General features: G+C 47.3%; 1 protein-coding gene across 13 annotated transcripts in view; it reads left to right on the top strand.

Annotated features, from left to right (window-relative positions):
* Window positions 1-13,550, top strand: part of PRPF40B (pre-mRNA processing factor 40 homolog B) — a 380,564-nt gene that overhangs the window by 116,190 nt on the left and 250,824 nt on the right. The window lies entirely within an intron of this gene.

Raw genomic sequence — 13,550 nt, 5'->3', positions numbered from 1 at the left:
ATGCCCTGGACAGGGATACTGTCTTGCTAACCCTGGGCCATATAAAAGACGCCGTCTTATATATGCGGGATGCCCAGAGGGACATTTGCCTGCTGGGCTCTAGAATTAATACAATGTCCATTTCTGCCAGGAGGGTCTTATGGACTCGGCAATGGACAGGGGATGCCGATTCTAAAAAACACATGGAGGTTTTGCCTTATAAGGGTGAGGAATTGTTTGGGGACGGCCTCTCGGACCTTGTGTCCACAGCGACGGCTGGAAAGTCGACTTTCTTGCCTCAGGTTTCCTCACAGCCTAAGAAAGCACCGTATTATCAAATGCAGTCCTTTCGTTCTCAGAGAAGCAAGAAGGTCAGAGGTGCATCCTTTCTTGCCAGAGGCAGGGGTAGAGGAAAGAAGCTGCACCATGCAGCTAGTTCCCAGGAACAAAAGTCCTCCCCGGCTTCGACTAAGTCCACCGCATGACGCTGGGGCTCCACAGGCGGAGCCAGGAGCGGTGGGGGCGCGTCTCCGAAAATTCAGCAACCAGTGGGTTCGCTCACAGGTGGATCCTTGGGCTATACAAATTGTATCTCAGGGATACAAGCTGGAGTTCGAAGTGACTCCCCCTCACCGTTACCTAAAATCGGCCTTGCCAGCTTCCCCCACGGAAAGGGAGGTAGTCCTGGCGGCAATTCACAAGCTGTACCTCCAGCAAGTGATAATAATGGTCCCCCTCCTTCAACAGGGAAGGGGTTACTATTCCACACTGTTTGTGGTACCGAAACCCGCCGGTTCGGTAAGACCCATTCTGAATTTAAAATCCTTGAACATTTATATGAAAAAATTCAAGTTCAAAATGGAATCGCTCAGAGCGGTCATTGCAAGCCTGGAAGAGGGGGATTTTATGGAATCTCTGGACATCAAGGATGCTTACTTGCATGTCCCCATTTATCCACCTCACCAGGAGTACCTCAGATTTGTGGTACAGGACTGTCATTACCAATTCCAGACGTTGCCATTTGGTCTGTCCACGGCACCAAGAGTATTTACCAAGGTAATGGCCGAAATGATGGTACTCCTTCGGAAGCAAGGAGTTACGGTTATCCCATACTTGGACGATCTCCTCATAAGGGCGAGGTCCAGGGAACAGTTGTTGATCAGCGTAGCACACTCTCAGGAAGTGTTGCAACAGCACGGCTGGATTCTGAATATTCCAAAGTCGCAGCTGATTCCTACGACGCGTCTGCCGTTCCTGGGTATGATTCTGGACACAGAACAGAAGAAGGTGTTTCTCCCGGAGGAGAAGGCCCAGGAGTTAGTGACTCTGGTCAGGGACCTCCTAAAACCAAAACAGGTGTCGGTGCATCACTGCACGCGGGTCCTGGGAAAGATGGTGGCCTCATACGAAGCCATTCCCTTCGGCAGGTTCCATGCGAGGATCTTTCAGTGGGATCTGTTGGACAAGGGGTCCGGATCGCATCTTCAGATGCATCGGCTGATCACCCTGTCCCCGAGGGCCAGGGTGTCTCTTCTGTGGTGGCTGCAGAGTGCTCATCTTCTCGAGGGCCGCAGGTTCGGCATACAGGACTGGGTCCTGGTGACCACGGATGCAAGCCTCCGCGGATGGGGGGCAGTCACTCAGGGAAGAAACTTCCAAGGGCTGTGGTCAAGTCAGGAGACTTGTCTGCACATAAATATACTGGAACTAAGGGCCATATACAACGCCCTGAGTCAAGCGGAGCCCCTGCTTCGAGACCAACCAGTGCTGATTCAGTCAGACAACATCACGGCAGTCGCCCATGTAAACCGCCAGGGCGGCACAAGAAGCAGGGTGGCGATGGCAGAAGCCACAAAGATTCTTCGTTGGGCGGAGATTCACGTACAAGCACTGTCAGCAGTGTTCATTCCGGGAGTGGACAACTGGGAAGCAGACTTCCTCAGCAGACACGACCTCCACCCGGGAGAGTGGGGACTTCATCAAGAAGTCTTCACACAGATTGCAAATCGATGGGAACTGCCACAGGTGGACATGATGGCGTCCCGCCTCAACAAAAAGCTAAAAAGATATTGCGCCAGGTCAAGGGACCCTCAGGCGATAGCTGTGGACGCGCTAGTGACACCCTGGGTGTTCCAGTCGGTATATGTGTTCCCTCCTCTTCCTCTCATACCCAAGGTACTGAGAATAGTAAGAAAAAGAGGAGTGAGAACAATACTCATCGTTCCGGATTGGCCAAGAAGGACTTGGTACCCAGAACTACAAGAGATGATCACAGAGGACCCATGGCCTCTGCCTCTCAGACAGGACCTGTTGCAACAGGGGCCCTGTCTGTTCCAAGACTTACCGCGGCTGCGTTTGACGGCATGGCGGTTGAACGCCGGATCCTAACGGAAAAGGGCATCCCGGATGAAGTGATTCCTACGCTGATAAAAGCTAGGAAGGATGTAACAGCTAAGCATTATCACCGTATATGGCAAAGATATGTTGCTTGGTGTGAGGCCAGGATGGCCCCTACAGAAGAATTCCAGCTGGGTCGATTTCTGCACTTCCTACAGTCAGGTGTGACTATGGGCCTGAAATTAGGGTCCATAAAGGTCCAGATTTCGGCCCTATCCATTTTCTTTCAAAAAGAACTGGCTTCACTGCCTGAGGTTCAGACGTTTGTAAAGGGAGTACTGCATATTCAGCCCCCTTTTGTGCCACCAGTGGCACCTTGGGATCTTAACGTTGTGTTAGATTTCCTGAAATCCCACTGGTTTGAACCACTTAAGACCGTGGAACTAAAGTATCTCACGTGGAAAGTGGTCATGCTGTTGGCCTTAGCATCGGCGAGGCGTGTATCAGAATTGGCGGCTTTGTCATGTAAAAGCCCTTATTTGATCTTCCATATGGACAGGGCAGAATTGCGGACTCGTCCCCAATTTCTCCCAAAGGTGGTATCATCGTTTCATTTGAACCAACCTATTGTGGTGCCTGCGGCTACTCGGGACTTGGAGGACTCCAAGTTGCTGGACGTAGTGCGGGCATTGAAAATATATGTTTCCAGAACGGCTGGAGTCAGGAAGACTGACTCGATGTTTATTCTGTATGCACCCAATAAGCTGGGTGCTCCTGCTTCAAAGCAAACTATTGCTCGCTGGATCTGTAGCACGATTCAGCTGGCTCATTCTGCGGCTGGATTGCCGCATCCAAAATCAGTGAAAGCCCATTCCACAGGGAAGGTGGGCTCTTCTTGGGCGGCTGCCCGAGGGGTCTCGGCTTTACAGCTTTGCCGAGCGGCTACTTGGTCGGGTTCAAACACTTTTGCAAAGTTCTACAAGTTTGATACCCTGGCTGAGGAGGACCTTGTGTTTGCTCATTCGGTGCTGCAGAGTCATCCGCACTCTCCCGCCCGTTTGGGAGCTTTGGTATAATCCCCATGGTCCTTACGGAGTCCCCAGCATCCACTAGGACGTTAGAGAAAATAAGAATTTACTCACCGGTAATTCTATTTCTCGTAGTCCGTAGTGGATGCTGGGCGCCCGTCCCAAGTGCGGACTTTCTGCAATACGTGTATATAGTTATTGCTTAATAAAGGGTTATTGTTATGAGCCATCCGTTGAGTGATGCTCAGTTGTTGTTCATACTGTTAACTGGGTAAGGTTATCACGAGTTGTACGGTGTGATTGGTGTGGCTGGTATGAGTCTTACCCTGGATTCCAAAATCCTTTCCTTGTAATGTCAGCTCTTCCGGGCACAGTTTCCCTAACTGAGGTCTGGAGGAGGGGCATAGAGGGAGGAGCCAGTGCACAACAGAAAGTACCTAATCTTTCTTTAGAGTGCCCAGTCTCCTGCGGAGCCCGTCTATTCCCCATGGTCCTTACGGAGTCCCCACAATCCACTACGGACTACGAGAAATAGAATTACCGGTGAGTAAATTCTTATTTTTACCCAGGTGCAAAGCTATAGTCCTTGCTTTTTTTGCTTTATTCCCAATTCAGAATCCACTAACTAGAGGGCTCTTTGGCTAGGGGAAAGATGATAAGTTCAGTTTTTTAAATATTGAGCTTCAGGAAGTGATGTGTCATTCAAGATGAAACAGGAGGTTACATTGGAGAGGACAGAGGATGATAGGTAAATTTGGGTATCCCCTGCAGAGTGATAGTGAAGTCCAAAGGATCTGGTAAGCGTATCTAGGCCCTCATTCCGAGTTGTTCGCTCGCAAGGCGAATGTAGCAGAGTTACACACGCTAAGCCGCCGCCTACTGGGAGTGAATCTTAGCTTCTTAAAATTGCGACCGACGTACGCGCAATATTGCGATTACAAACGAGTTAGCAGTTTCAGAGTAGCTCCAGACTTACTCTGCCTGTGCGATCATTTCAGTGCTTGTCGTTCCTGGTTGACGTCACAAACACACCCAGCGTTCGCCCAGGCACTCCCACCGTTTCTCCGGCCACTCCTGCGTTTTTTCCGGAAACGGTAGCGTTTTCAGCCACACGCCCCTGAAACGCCGTGTTTCCGCCCAGTAACACCCATTTCCTGTCAATCACATTACGATCGCCGGAGCGAAGAAAAAGCCGTGAGTAAAAATACTTTCATCATAGTAAAGTTACTTGGCGCAGTCGCAGTGCGAACATTGCGCATGCGTACTAAGCGGATTTTCACTGCGATGCGATGAAAAATACCGAGCGAACAACTCGGAATGAGGGCCCTAGATGTGTAGAAGGAGATATCTATTCATGCAAGTGTTTCTTTCTCATGGTCCTGTCTCAATTCTTATTGTAACCTGTGGCCTTGAGACTTCTGGTTATGCTACTGTCTGTTTTCTTCCGTATCTTGGCTTCCTGTTACTGTGTCTGACTTGACCTGTTGCCGCTGCTGTTCCATTGCTTAGTACGCTTGGTCTTTGTGCAATACCAAGTTTTGTGGCATCGGCGTACCTGAGGGGAGACTTTATGGGAAATTCAGCTGCTTTCATTGCGCCCGTGTCATATTATGTGTATTATGTGTACATTAACTGCAGGAATCGGCCCTGGCAAGTCTGCCCTCCAGATTCATTCAATCATCTGTAATGTCTGCTCCTGGATCCTAGACCTCAGCTCTTTTGAGCAGGTCTTAAACAGTCCTAGAGATTGCTAGGAATTTGTGTAGCTGATTAGGGATAATAATTAGACAGACCAAAAGGAAGAGACTATAAACGCAATAAAATATATGAAGAGAAATACCACAGTACCTGCTCAGATAGACCAGAAACTGAAAGAAACTGGTGCACAGAAATCTAGACCACAGCAGAACTGTGCACGACATTTGCTTCTCTGAGATCACTGCATATGTCTCATGTCCTTGGCATGCTGTTGACACAAACCTGAATGCTCTAGACCACACTGCCAAAGTATCTTCTTTCAGCAGAGCTGATAGCGTTTCCCGAAGATCAAATAATGAAGTGCAGTTCATTAGTAGCACCTGGCTCCAATTACCTTCTTTATATGGAGGTAGTAAGAACATACTTTTCTTCATATTGGCTTCTTTTATGTTGAATAAATAATTACAAAGTAAAATCTATTATGGCATGTTGTCAGATGAGATAAGATTCATCACATTTTAGGAAATGTTGAGGATTATTAGACTGTCAAAGGATTCCCGATGTGTAAAAACACAAAGGTTTGTTTAAGAAGCATCAGGTTGTAAAACCCAGCGCTTGTGAGTGTGTTTATGCCTGATATTTAAAGTGGCAATGCTTTTACTAGCCGTGTCTTGTTAGTTATATATAGTAAATGCCCTTTTAAATGTTTGGTATAACCACTCTCAGAAGTGCTGGGTTTTGCAATGCATCGTAAATAAACCCCACAGACTTAAAAGAGTAAAATAATTAATTTTCACATGAGATACATGTGTCAGGATGTAATATGCTTTGTATATTATGAACACGGTTGTTTAATATTTTTTATTGTCATTTTGGATATTTTTAAAGCGCTGCGGAATACAGTGGGGCAGAAAAGTATTTGGACAGCCACCGATTGTGCAAGTTGACCCACTTAAAAAGATAAGAGAGGTCTGTAATTTCCATCATAGGTATACTTTAACTGTGAGAGACAGAATCTGAAAAAACAAACAAACAAACAAACAAACAAACAAACAAACAAACAGGAAATCACATTGTATGATTTTTAAACAATTTACTTGTATATTCTTGTGGAAAACAAATATTTGGACACCTACCAAGCAGCAAGATTTCTGGCTCTCACAGACCTGTTACTTCTTCTTTAAGAAGCTCTTTTATCCTCTACTCGTTACCTGTATTAATGGCACCTGTTTGAAGTGGTTATCTGTATAAAATACACCTGTCCACACCCTCAAACAGTCAGACTGCTACCTCTCCACCATGGCCAAGACCAGAGAGCTGTCTAAGGACAGCAGGGACAAAATTGTAGAGCTGCACAAGGCTGGGATGAGCTACTCGACAATAGGTAAGCAGCTTGGTGAGAAGAGATCAACTGTTGGCGCAATTATTAAAAAATGGAAGAAATACAAGATCACTGACAATCTCCCTCGACCTGGGGCTCCATGCAAGATCTCACCTCGTGGGGTATCAATGATCTTGAGAACAGTGAGGAATCAGCCCAGAACTACACGGGGGGACCTGGTCAATGACCTCAAGAGAGCTGGGACCACAGTCACAAAGGTTACCATTAGTAACACACTACGTCGTCATGGATTGAAATCCTGCAGCGCCCGAAAGGTCCCCCTGCTTAAGCCAGCACATGTCCAGGCCCGTCTAAAGTTTGCCAGTGACCATCTCGATGATCCAGAGGAGGATTGGGAGAATGTAATGTGGTCAGATGAGAGCAAAATCAAACTTTTTGGTATAAACTCCACTCGCCGTGTTTGGAGGGAGAAGAATGATGAATGGCATCACAAGAACACCATACCCACTGTGAAGCATGGGGGTGGAAACATCATGCTTTGGGGCTGCTTTTCTGCAAAGGGGACAGGACGACTGATCCGTATTAAGGAGATTATTAAGTATTAAGGAGATGACAATAACCCCAAACACACCGCCTGGGCAACTAAGGACTGGCTCCATAAGAAGCATTTCAAGGTTGTGGAGTGGCCTAGCCAGTCCCCAGACCTCAACCCAATAAAAAATCTGTGGAGGGAGTTGAAAGTCCGGGTTGCCCGGTGACAGCCCCAAAACATGACAGATCTAGAGAAGATCTGCATGGAAGAGTGGGCCAAAATAGCTGCTACAGTGTGTGCAAACCTGGTCAAGAACTACAGGAAACGTTTGACCTCTGTAATTTCCAACCGAGGTTATATTACAAAGTATTGAGTTAAACTTTTTGATTGTCCAAATATTTATTTTCCGCAAGAATATACAGGTTGAGTATCCCTTATCCAAAATGCTTGGGACCAGAGGTATTTTGGATATGGGATTTTTCCGTAGTTTGGAATAATTGCATACCATAATGAGATATCATGGCGATAGGACCCTAGTCTAAGCACAGAATGCATTTATGTTACATATACACCTTATACACACAGCCTGAAGGTCATTTTAGCCAATATTTTTTATAACTTTGTGCATTAAACAAAGTGTGTCTACATTCTCACAATTCATTTACGTTCCATATACACCTTATACACACAGCCTGAAGGTCATTTAATACAATATTTTTAATAACTTTGTGTATTAAACAAAGTTTGTGTACATTGAGCCATCAAAAAACAAAGTTTTCACTATCTCACTCTCACTTAAAAAAGTCCGTATTTCGGAATATTCCGTATTTCGGAATATTTGGATATGGGATACTCAACCTGTACAAATAAATTGTTTAAAAATCATACAATGTGGGACATATATGCTCCAGGGGTCCGCCAGCTGGCTCCAGACTGACACCAGGTCGCCCTCCTCCAGGGGCCTACAGTCCGCAAGTATAAGTCCGGGGAGCTTCCTCTTGTTTAGTGGTTCTGGACTTTGCTGAAAAGTGATATAAACGTATAAGGGTTTCTGTGTTGGGGTTGTTTTTGATCTGTACGCCTAGTACAGTGTTGCCGTAGGCTTTGGGATCTCCAGGGCTAGAGTTCTGTTAGGGATATGTGTATGCCACAGTTCGGGGAGGTATACGGGGTGGGGGGTTGTTCTGGGGCCGCTGTTGGTTTCTCAGCAGTTTTTTTGTTCTGTTTTTTAGATGTTTGGTTTCTATATATTTGTCTATCAGACAGTGAGGTGAGGTTGTACTGTTTTATGGGGTTTGGCTTGGGGACCGGGGCCTGCGGACGATATGACTGCGGGGGTGGGGCACCATACGGGCGGGCAGACGCCCGGATAGCATTGATGATGGTATTTCCTCTTTGCCTTCTGGTACCTAGGAGTGCTGTGTCCCTGTTGGTACATTGGCTGACATGTCTCCCGTAAAATTCTTGGCGTGGAATGTCCGGGGCATTAATAACAAAGTAAAGCGATCCTTAGTATTTAAAATGATCAAGAAATATGGCCCGGACATTATTTGCCTGAGCGAAACCCATTTGGAGGGTAATAGGCTGTTGTCGCTCCGCAGGCCTTGGGTGGGTTGGGCGTATCATTCCTCGCACTCCTCCTATTCCCGAGGGATGTCGGTAATGATAAAAAGGACTGTACAGTTTGAGTTGATCACGGTAAATACAGATCCATATGGTAGATACGTGTTTCTAGAATGTAAATTGTATTCCCGTAATTTTTTCCTATTGTCTGTGTATGTTCCTCCCCCTTTTCGTATGATGTCCTGCAGAAGGCCGCCTCATTTGTTGCTTCCTCCCCCCACACTCCTGTCATCTGTCTGGGGAACTTCAACAATGTGTTGGATGTCTCTTTGGACAGATGGAGGACTCCTCGGGATTCAGGGGCGGGGGGCGACCCGAATTCATCTAGATCTAAGTTTGCGGATTTTCTAGATAGTATGCAGTGGGTGGATGTCTGGAGGACTCGGTGTCCTACGCTTCGGCAATACTCCTGCTTCTCTAGTACGCACGGCTCCTTCTCCAGAATCGACCTGGCCCTGGTCTCACCTGAGCTCTTACCTAGTGTAACGGATGTCCATTACGAGGCACGGGGGGTGTCTGACCACTCGCCCCTGATGCTGTCGCTGGATGGGGACTGCCAGAGGGGACAGTCGTATTGGAGGTTGCATCCGTCTTGGTTGGCACAGCTGGGCGACTGCCCGGATTTAGCGTCCATGTGGGATGGGTTTTTTGCGGATAATGTGGGCACGGCCCCGGCCCCGGTTTTTTGGGATGCATTCAAGGCTTATTTACGTGGTACATTGATTGGCAAAATTGCTGCCTGCAAGGTAGCTCGTAGGGTGACTGAGAGACAGCTTCAGTCTGAGTGTAGGGACCTGGAGACACGTTATCTGACCGAGGGTACCTCTGCGCTAAAGGCCCTTTGGCTGATGGCTCAGGAGGCCTGGCTGGCTCACCTTTCAGACAAAAATGCACGCTCCCTCTTGTTTAGGGCTACTAATATATATATGCAGGCGGACAGACCAGGTAGTTTGCTGGCCCATTTGGTGCATTATGACCAACCTGGGACTACGATAGCGCAGCTGCTTGGCCCTGACGGCTCCACGGTAGATAATACCCCTAACATTGCACAGATGTTCCTCCTTTACTTTAGGGAGGTTTATGATACTCAGCTGACATGCTCCATGGAGGACTTAGACCTGTACCTGACAAATATACCCCTTTCTAAACTTTCCCCCGAGGCTAGGGATGCTTTAGACGCGCCTTTGACTCTGGAGGAGGTGACGGCGGCGGTGGAGATGTCTCCTAGTGGCAAATCCCCGGGTAGTGACTGTATTCCCACGGAACTGTATAAACAGTACATAAAGTTCTTTGGCCCTAAGTTGCATGACATGTATGTTGATATGTTTACCACTAACCGCCTTCCTCCCTCAATGTCCGAGGCTGTCCTTATAATGCTCCCAAAACCTGGTAAGGACCCTAAACTTTTGGAGTCCTACAGGCCGATCTCCCTCATCCCCACCGATGCCAAGATCCTGGCGAAAATTCTCGCGGTCCGGCTCAACTTAGTTATTGAATCTATAATACTTCCGGATCAATCCGGCTTCATGCCCGGGAAATCCACGTCCATTAATTTGCACAGGCTGTACACTATTTTGCAGGCTCCTCATGACTTCCCCTCGGACGCGGTTGTGGTCTCATTGGATGCGGCCAAGGCATTCGACAGCGTTGAGTGGCCCTACCTGTGGGGAGTCATGAGGAACATGGGCTATGGCCCTAATTTTATACAATGGATCAAATTGTTATATCAAAATCCACGCGCCAGGGTCCTGGTAAACGGCTACATCTCCTCCTCCTTTCCTTTGTCACGGGGCACCAGACAGGGTTGCCCCCTCTCTCCTGCCTTGTTTGCCATAGCCATCGAGCCCCTGGCTTGCTTAGTTAGGTCGCACCCGTACATTGGGGGAATTGATACGGGTTCATGCACTGACAAAATAGCCCTTTATGCGGATGACTTGCTGTTATTCCTCCGAGACTACGTGGTGGATATGCCTACGGTGTTGCAGGTCATAGAGACCTTTGGTGGTTTTTCTGGTCTCCGCATAAACTGGTCCAAATCATTTATTATGCCCATTATGGGCTCTCCCCCCCCAGGTTCCGACGCTATCCCTGCCGCTATGTTGGACAGAACAGTTTAAGTACCTTGGGATCCTAGTTACTAACGATCCGTCAGACTTTGTGCCCTTGAATCTTGATCCTCTTGTACAGTCATTTGTGCGCAAGTCGAGAGCTTGGTGTAAGCTTCCGCTGACAGTGACGGGTTAGCCTCATTAAAATGGTAGTTTTGCCCAAACTACTGTATGTTCTCTTGCAATCCCCTGTGTACATCTTTCCAGCCTTCTTCAGGAAATTAAATAGTGTCATAACGTCCTTGATCTGGGCCAATAAAAGGCCTAGAATAAAATTAACTACCCTTACCAGACAAAAAGCGGATGGCGGCTTGGCCTTGCCTCACTTCCAATTATATTACTACGCTGCTCAGTTGTCACATATCGGTATTTGGCTCCGAGGAGGGGAGGAGGCTGGTTTATGCTGGGCGTTCCTTAGGTGTTATTACCCGGATCTCTCCCCGGTGCAGGTCCTGGTGGGGGGGAGCCCTTCTAGATTTTCACCTCCTATTATCTTTCAGGCCATGAAGATATGGCTAGCTTTGAAGGGTCTGCTCGGGTATGATGGCATGGACCCAGATACTCCCCTTTGGCACTCCACATCGCTCAGTGAACTGGGGTCTCTCAAAGGTGGGGAGGTGTGGGCTCCGTATTCGATAATTTCAATGTCTCAGCTATATAGCGATGGTTCATTGAAATCGTTTCAGCAACTAAAGAAGGAGTTTGGACTTCCGAACTCTCACTTTTACAGATTCTTACAGCTCAGGCACGCCTTGCAGGCACAGTTTGGAGATTCTCCCCCGGCGCTTCTCCCCTTCCCCATAAAGACCTTTCTACACTCACTGGGTCGAGTCAAGGTGATCTCCTTCACCTACTCGTACCTTCTTAAAACAATTCATGCAGACCCGCTCTCGAATCTTCGGAAGCGCTGGGAGTGTGACTTGGGCCCCATAGACGTGGAAGATTGGGAGGGTGCTCTGGGTAATTTGAGCCAGGTCACCAAATCACTGCGGTTCCAACAGATACAGCTCTTCATTTTGCACAGATCATATATGACGCCAAGTAGGCTGGCCAGATTTAGGGTTGATAGTGTTGATATTTGTCCCAAGTGCGGGGCTGCCGGAGGTACCTTCTGGCACCTTACATGGGAATGTCCGTTGCTGCAGGCGTTCTGGGCTGGGGTCGGGTCGATTCTGGAACATACGGAGATACCGAGAGGCTTGCTGACTCCGAGATTTTGTATTTTGGGGGTAGGCAATCCTGACTCTGGGTCTCGGTGGGAGGGCATGTATGCCTGCAGTGTGTGCGCCCTTGCTAAGGTGTGTATTGCGCGGGCGTGGATGGCTCCGCATCCTCCCACGATACATGCATTCAAGGTTTTGGTAAACGATACTCTATTGAAAGACCGCTATGTATATATGAAAAATAATGCCCTTACCAAATATGAGAAAATATGGTCTCCTTGGATCAATTCCACATACTCATCCCTTGCCCTTCGGATTTAGGGGGCACTGGCCGTAACCGTGGTGCGTTCTCTGGGCCCTGAGGCGCCGAGCCGGACCTCTCTCTCTCCTTTGTTGTATTTTGTTTAATTATTTTGCTACTGTACCTCACCTCACACACTTTAGGTTGGCTAGGTTTGAGTTTGTTTAAGGGGGTTTTGTTTTGGGTTAGGGGGGTTGTGGGCTATATCTGGCCTACTAGATGGGGTATTTACAATAATGGTTCGGGGAGAAAACATTTAAAATGTTAAGTATGTGGATTATGATTTGTTTACGGCCTTCAGAAAAAATTTATTCTGTGGGAAGGATGCACTGGAACAGCAATACTGGGAACGTCCTCTGTATATGTACATCCTTGGGGAGGTGTATGGTGTGTACTGTACAATGTCAATTGTGTTTCCCAGTGTACACTGAAATGTCTGTATCATTAATTATGTTGTCAAATAAAAACACTATTCAAAAAAAAAAATCATACAATGTGATTTCCTAGTTTTTTTAAGTGGGTCAACTTGCACAATCGATGGCTGTCCAAATACTTTTTTGCCCCACTGTATGTGTGTGCTATATAAATAACTAGTAATAAATCTCAAATCTCACCCACTTTACATTCTAATTAAACTGTATTGAAAATAATGTTTGTCATTTCCTGTCAGTATGTAACGCAGCATGTATGTGAGAATATGTACTATGGGGGTAATTCCAAGTTGATCGCAGCAGGAATTCTGTTAGCAACTGGGCAAAACCATGGGGGTCATTCCGAGTTGTTCACTCGTTATTTTTTTCTCGCAACGGAGCGATTAGTCGCTAATGCGCATGCGCAATGTCCGCAGTGCGACTGCGCCAAGTAAATTTGCTATGCAGTTAGGTTTTTTACTCACGGCATTACGAGGTTTTTTCTTTGTTCTGGTGATCGTAATGTGATTGACAGGAAGTGGGTGTTTCTGGGCGGAAACTGGCCGTTTTATGGGAGTGTGTGAAAAAACGCTACCGTTTCTGGGAAAAACGCGGGAGTGGCTGGAGAAACGGAGGAGTGTCTGTGCGAACACTGGGTGTGTTTGTGACGTCAAACCAGGAACGACAAGCACTGAACTGATCGCACTGGCAGAGTAAGTTTCGAGCTACTCAGAAACTGCTAAGAAGTGTCTATTCGCAATTCTGCTAATCTATCGTTCGCAATTTTGAGAAGCTAAGATTCACTCCCAGTAGGCGGCGGCTTAGCGTGTGCAAAGCTGCTAAAAGCAGCTTGCGAGCGAACAACTCGGAATGACCACCCATGTGCACTGCAGGGGAGGCAGATATAACATGTGCAGAGACAGTTAGATTTGGGTGTGGTGTGTTCAATCTGCAATTTAATTTGCAGTGTAAAAATAAAGCAGCCAGTATTACCCTGCACAGAAATAAAATAACCCACCCAAACCTAAC

The sequence above is a fragment of the Pseudophryne corroboree genome, chromosome 2 (assembly GCF_028390025.1).
Source record: "Pseudophryne corroboree isolate aPseCor3 chromosome 2, aPseCor3.hap2, whole genome shotgun sequence".
NCBI classification, from domain to species: Eukaryota; Metazoa; Chordata; class Amphibia; order Anura; family Myobatrachidae; genus Pseudophryne; species Pseudophryne corroboree.
The sequence above is the reverse complement of the archived record's forward strand: the minus strand, read 5'-3'. Positions and strand labels throughout refer to the sequence as shown.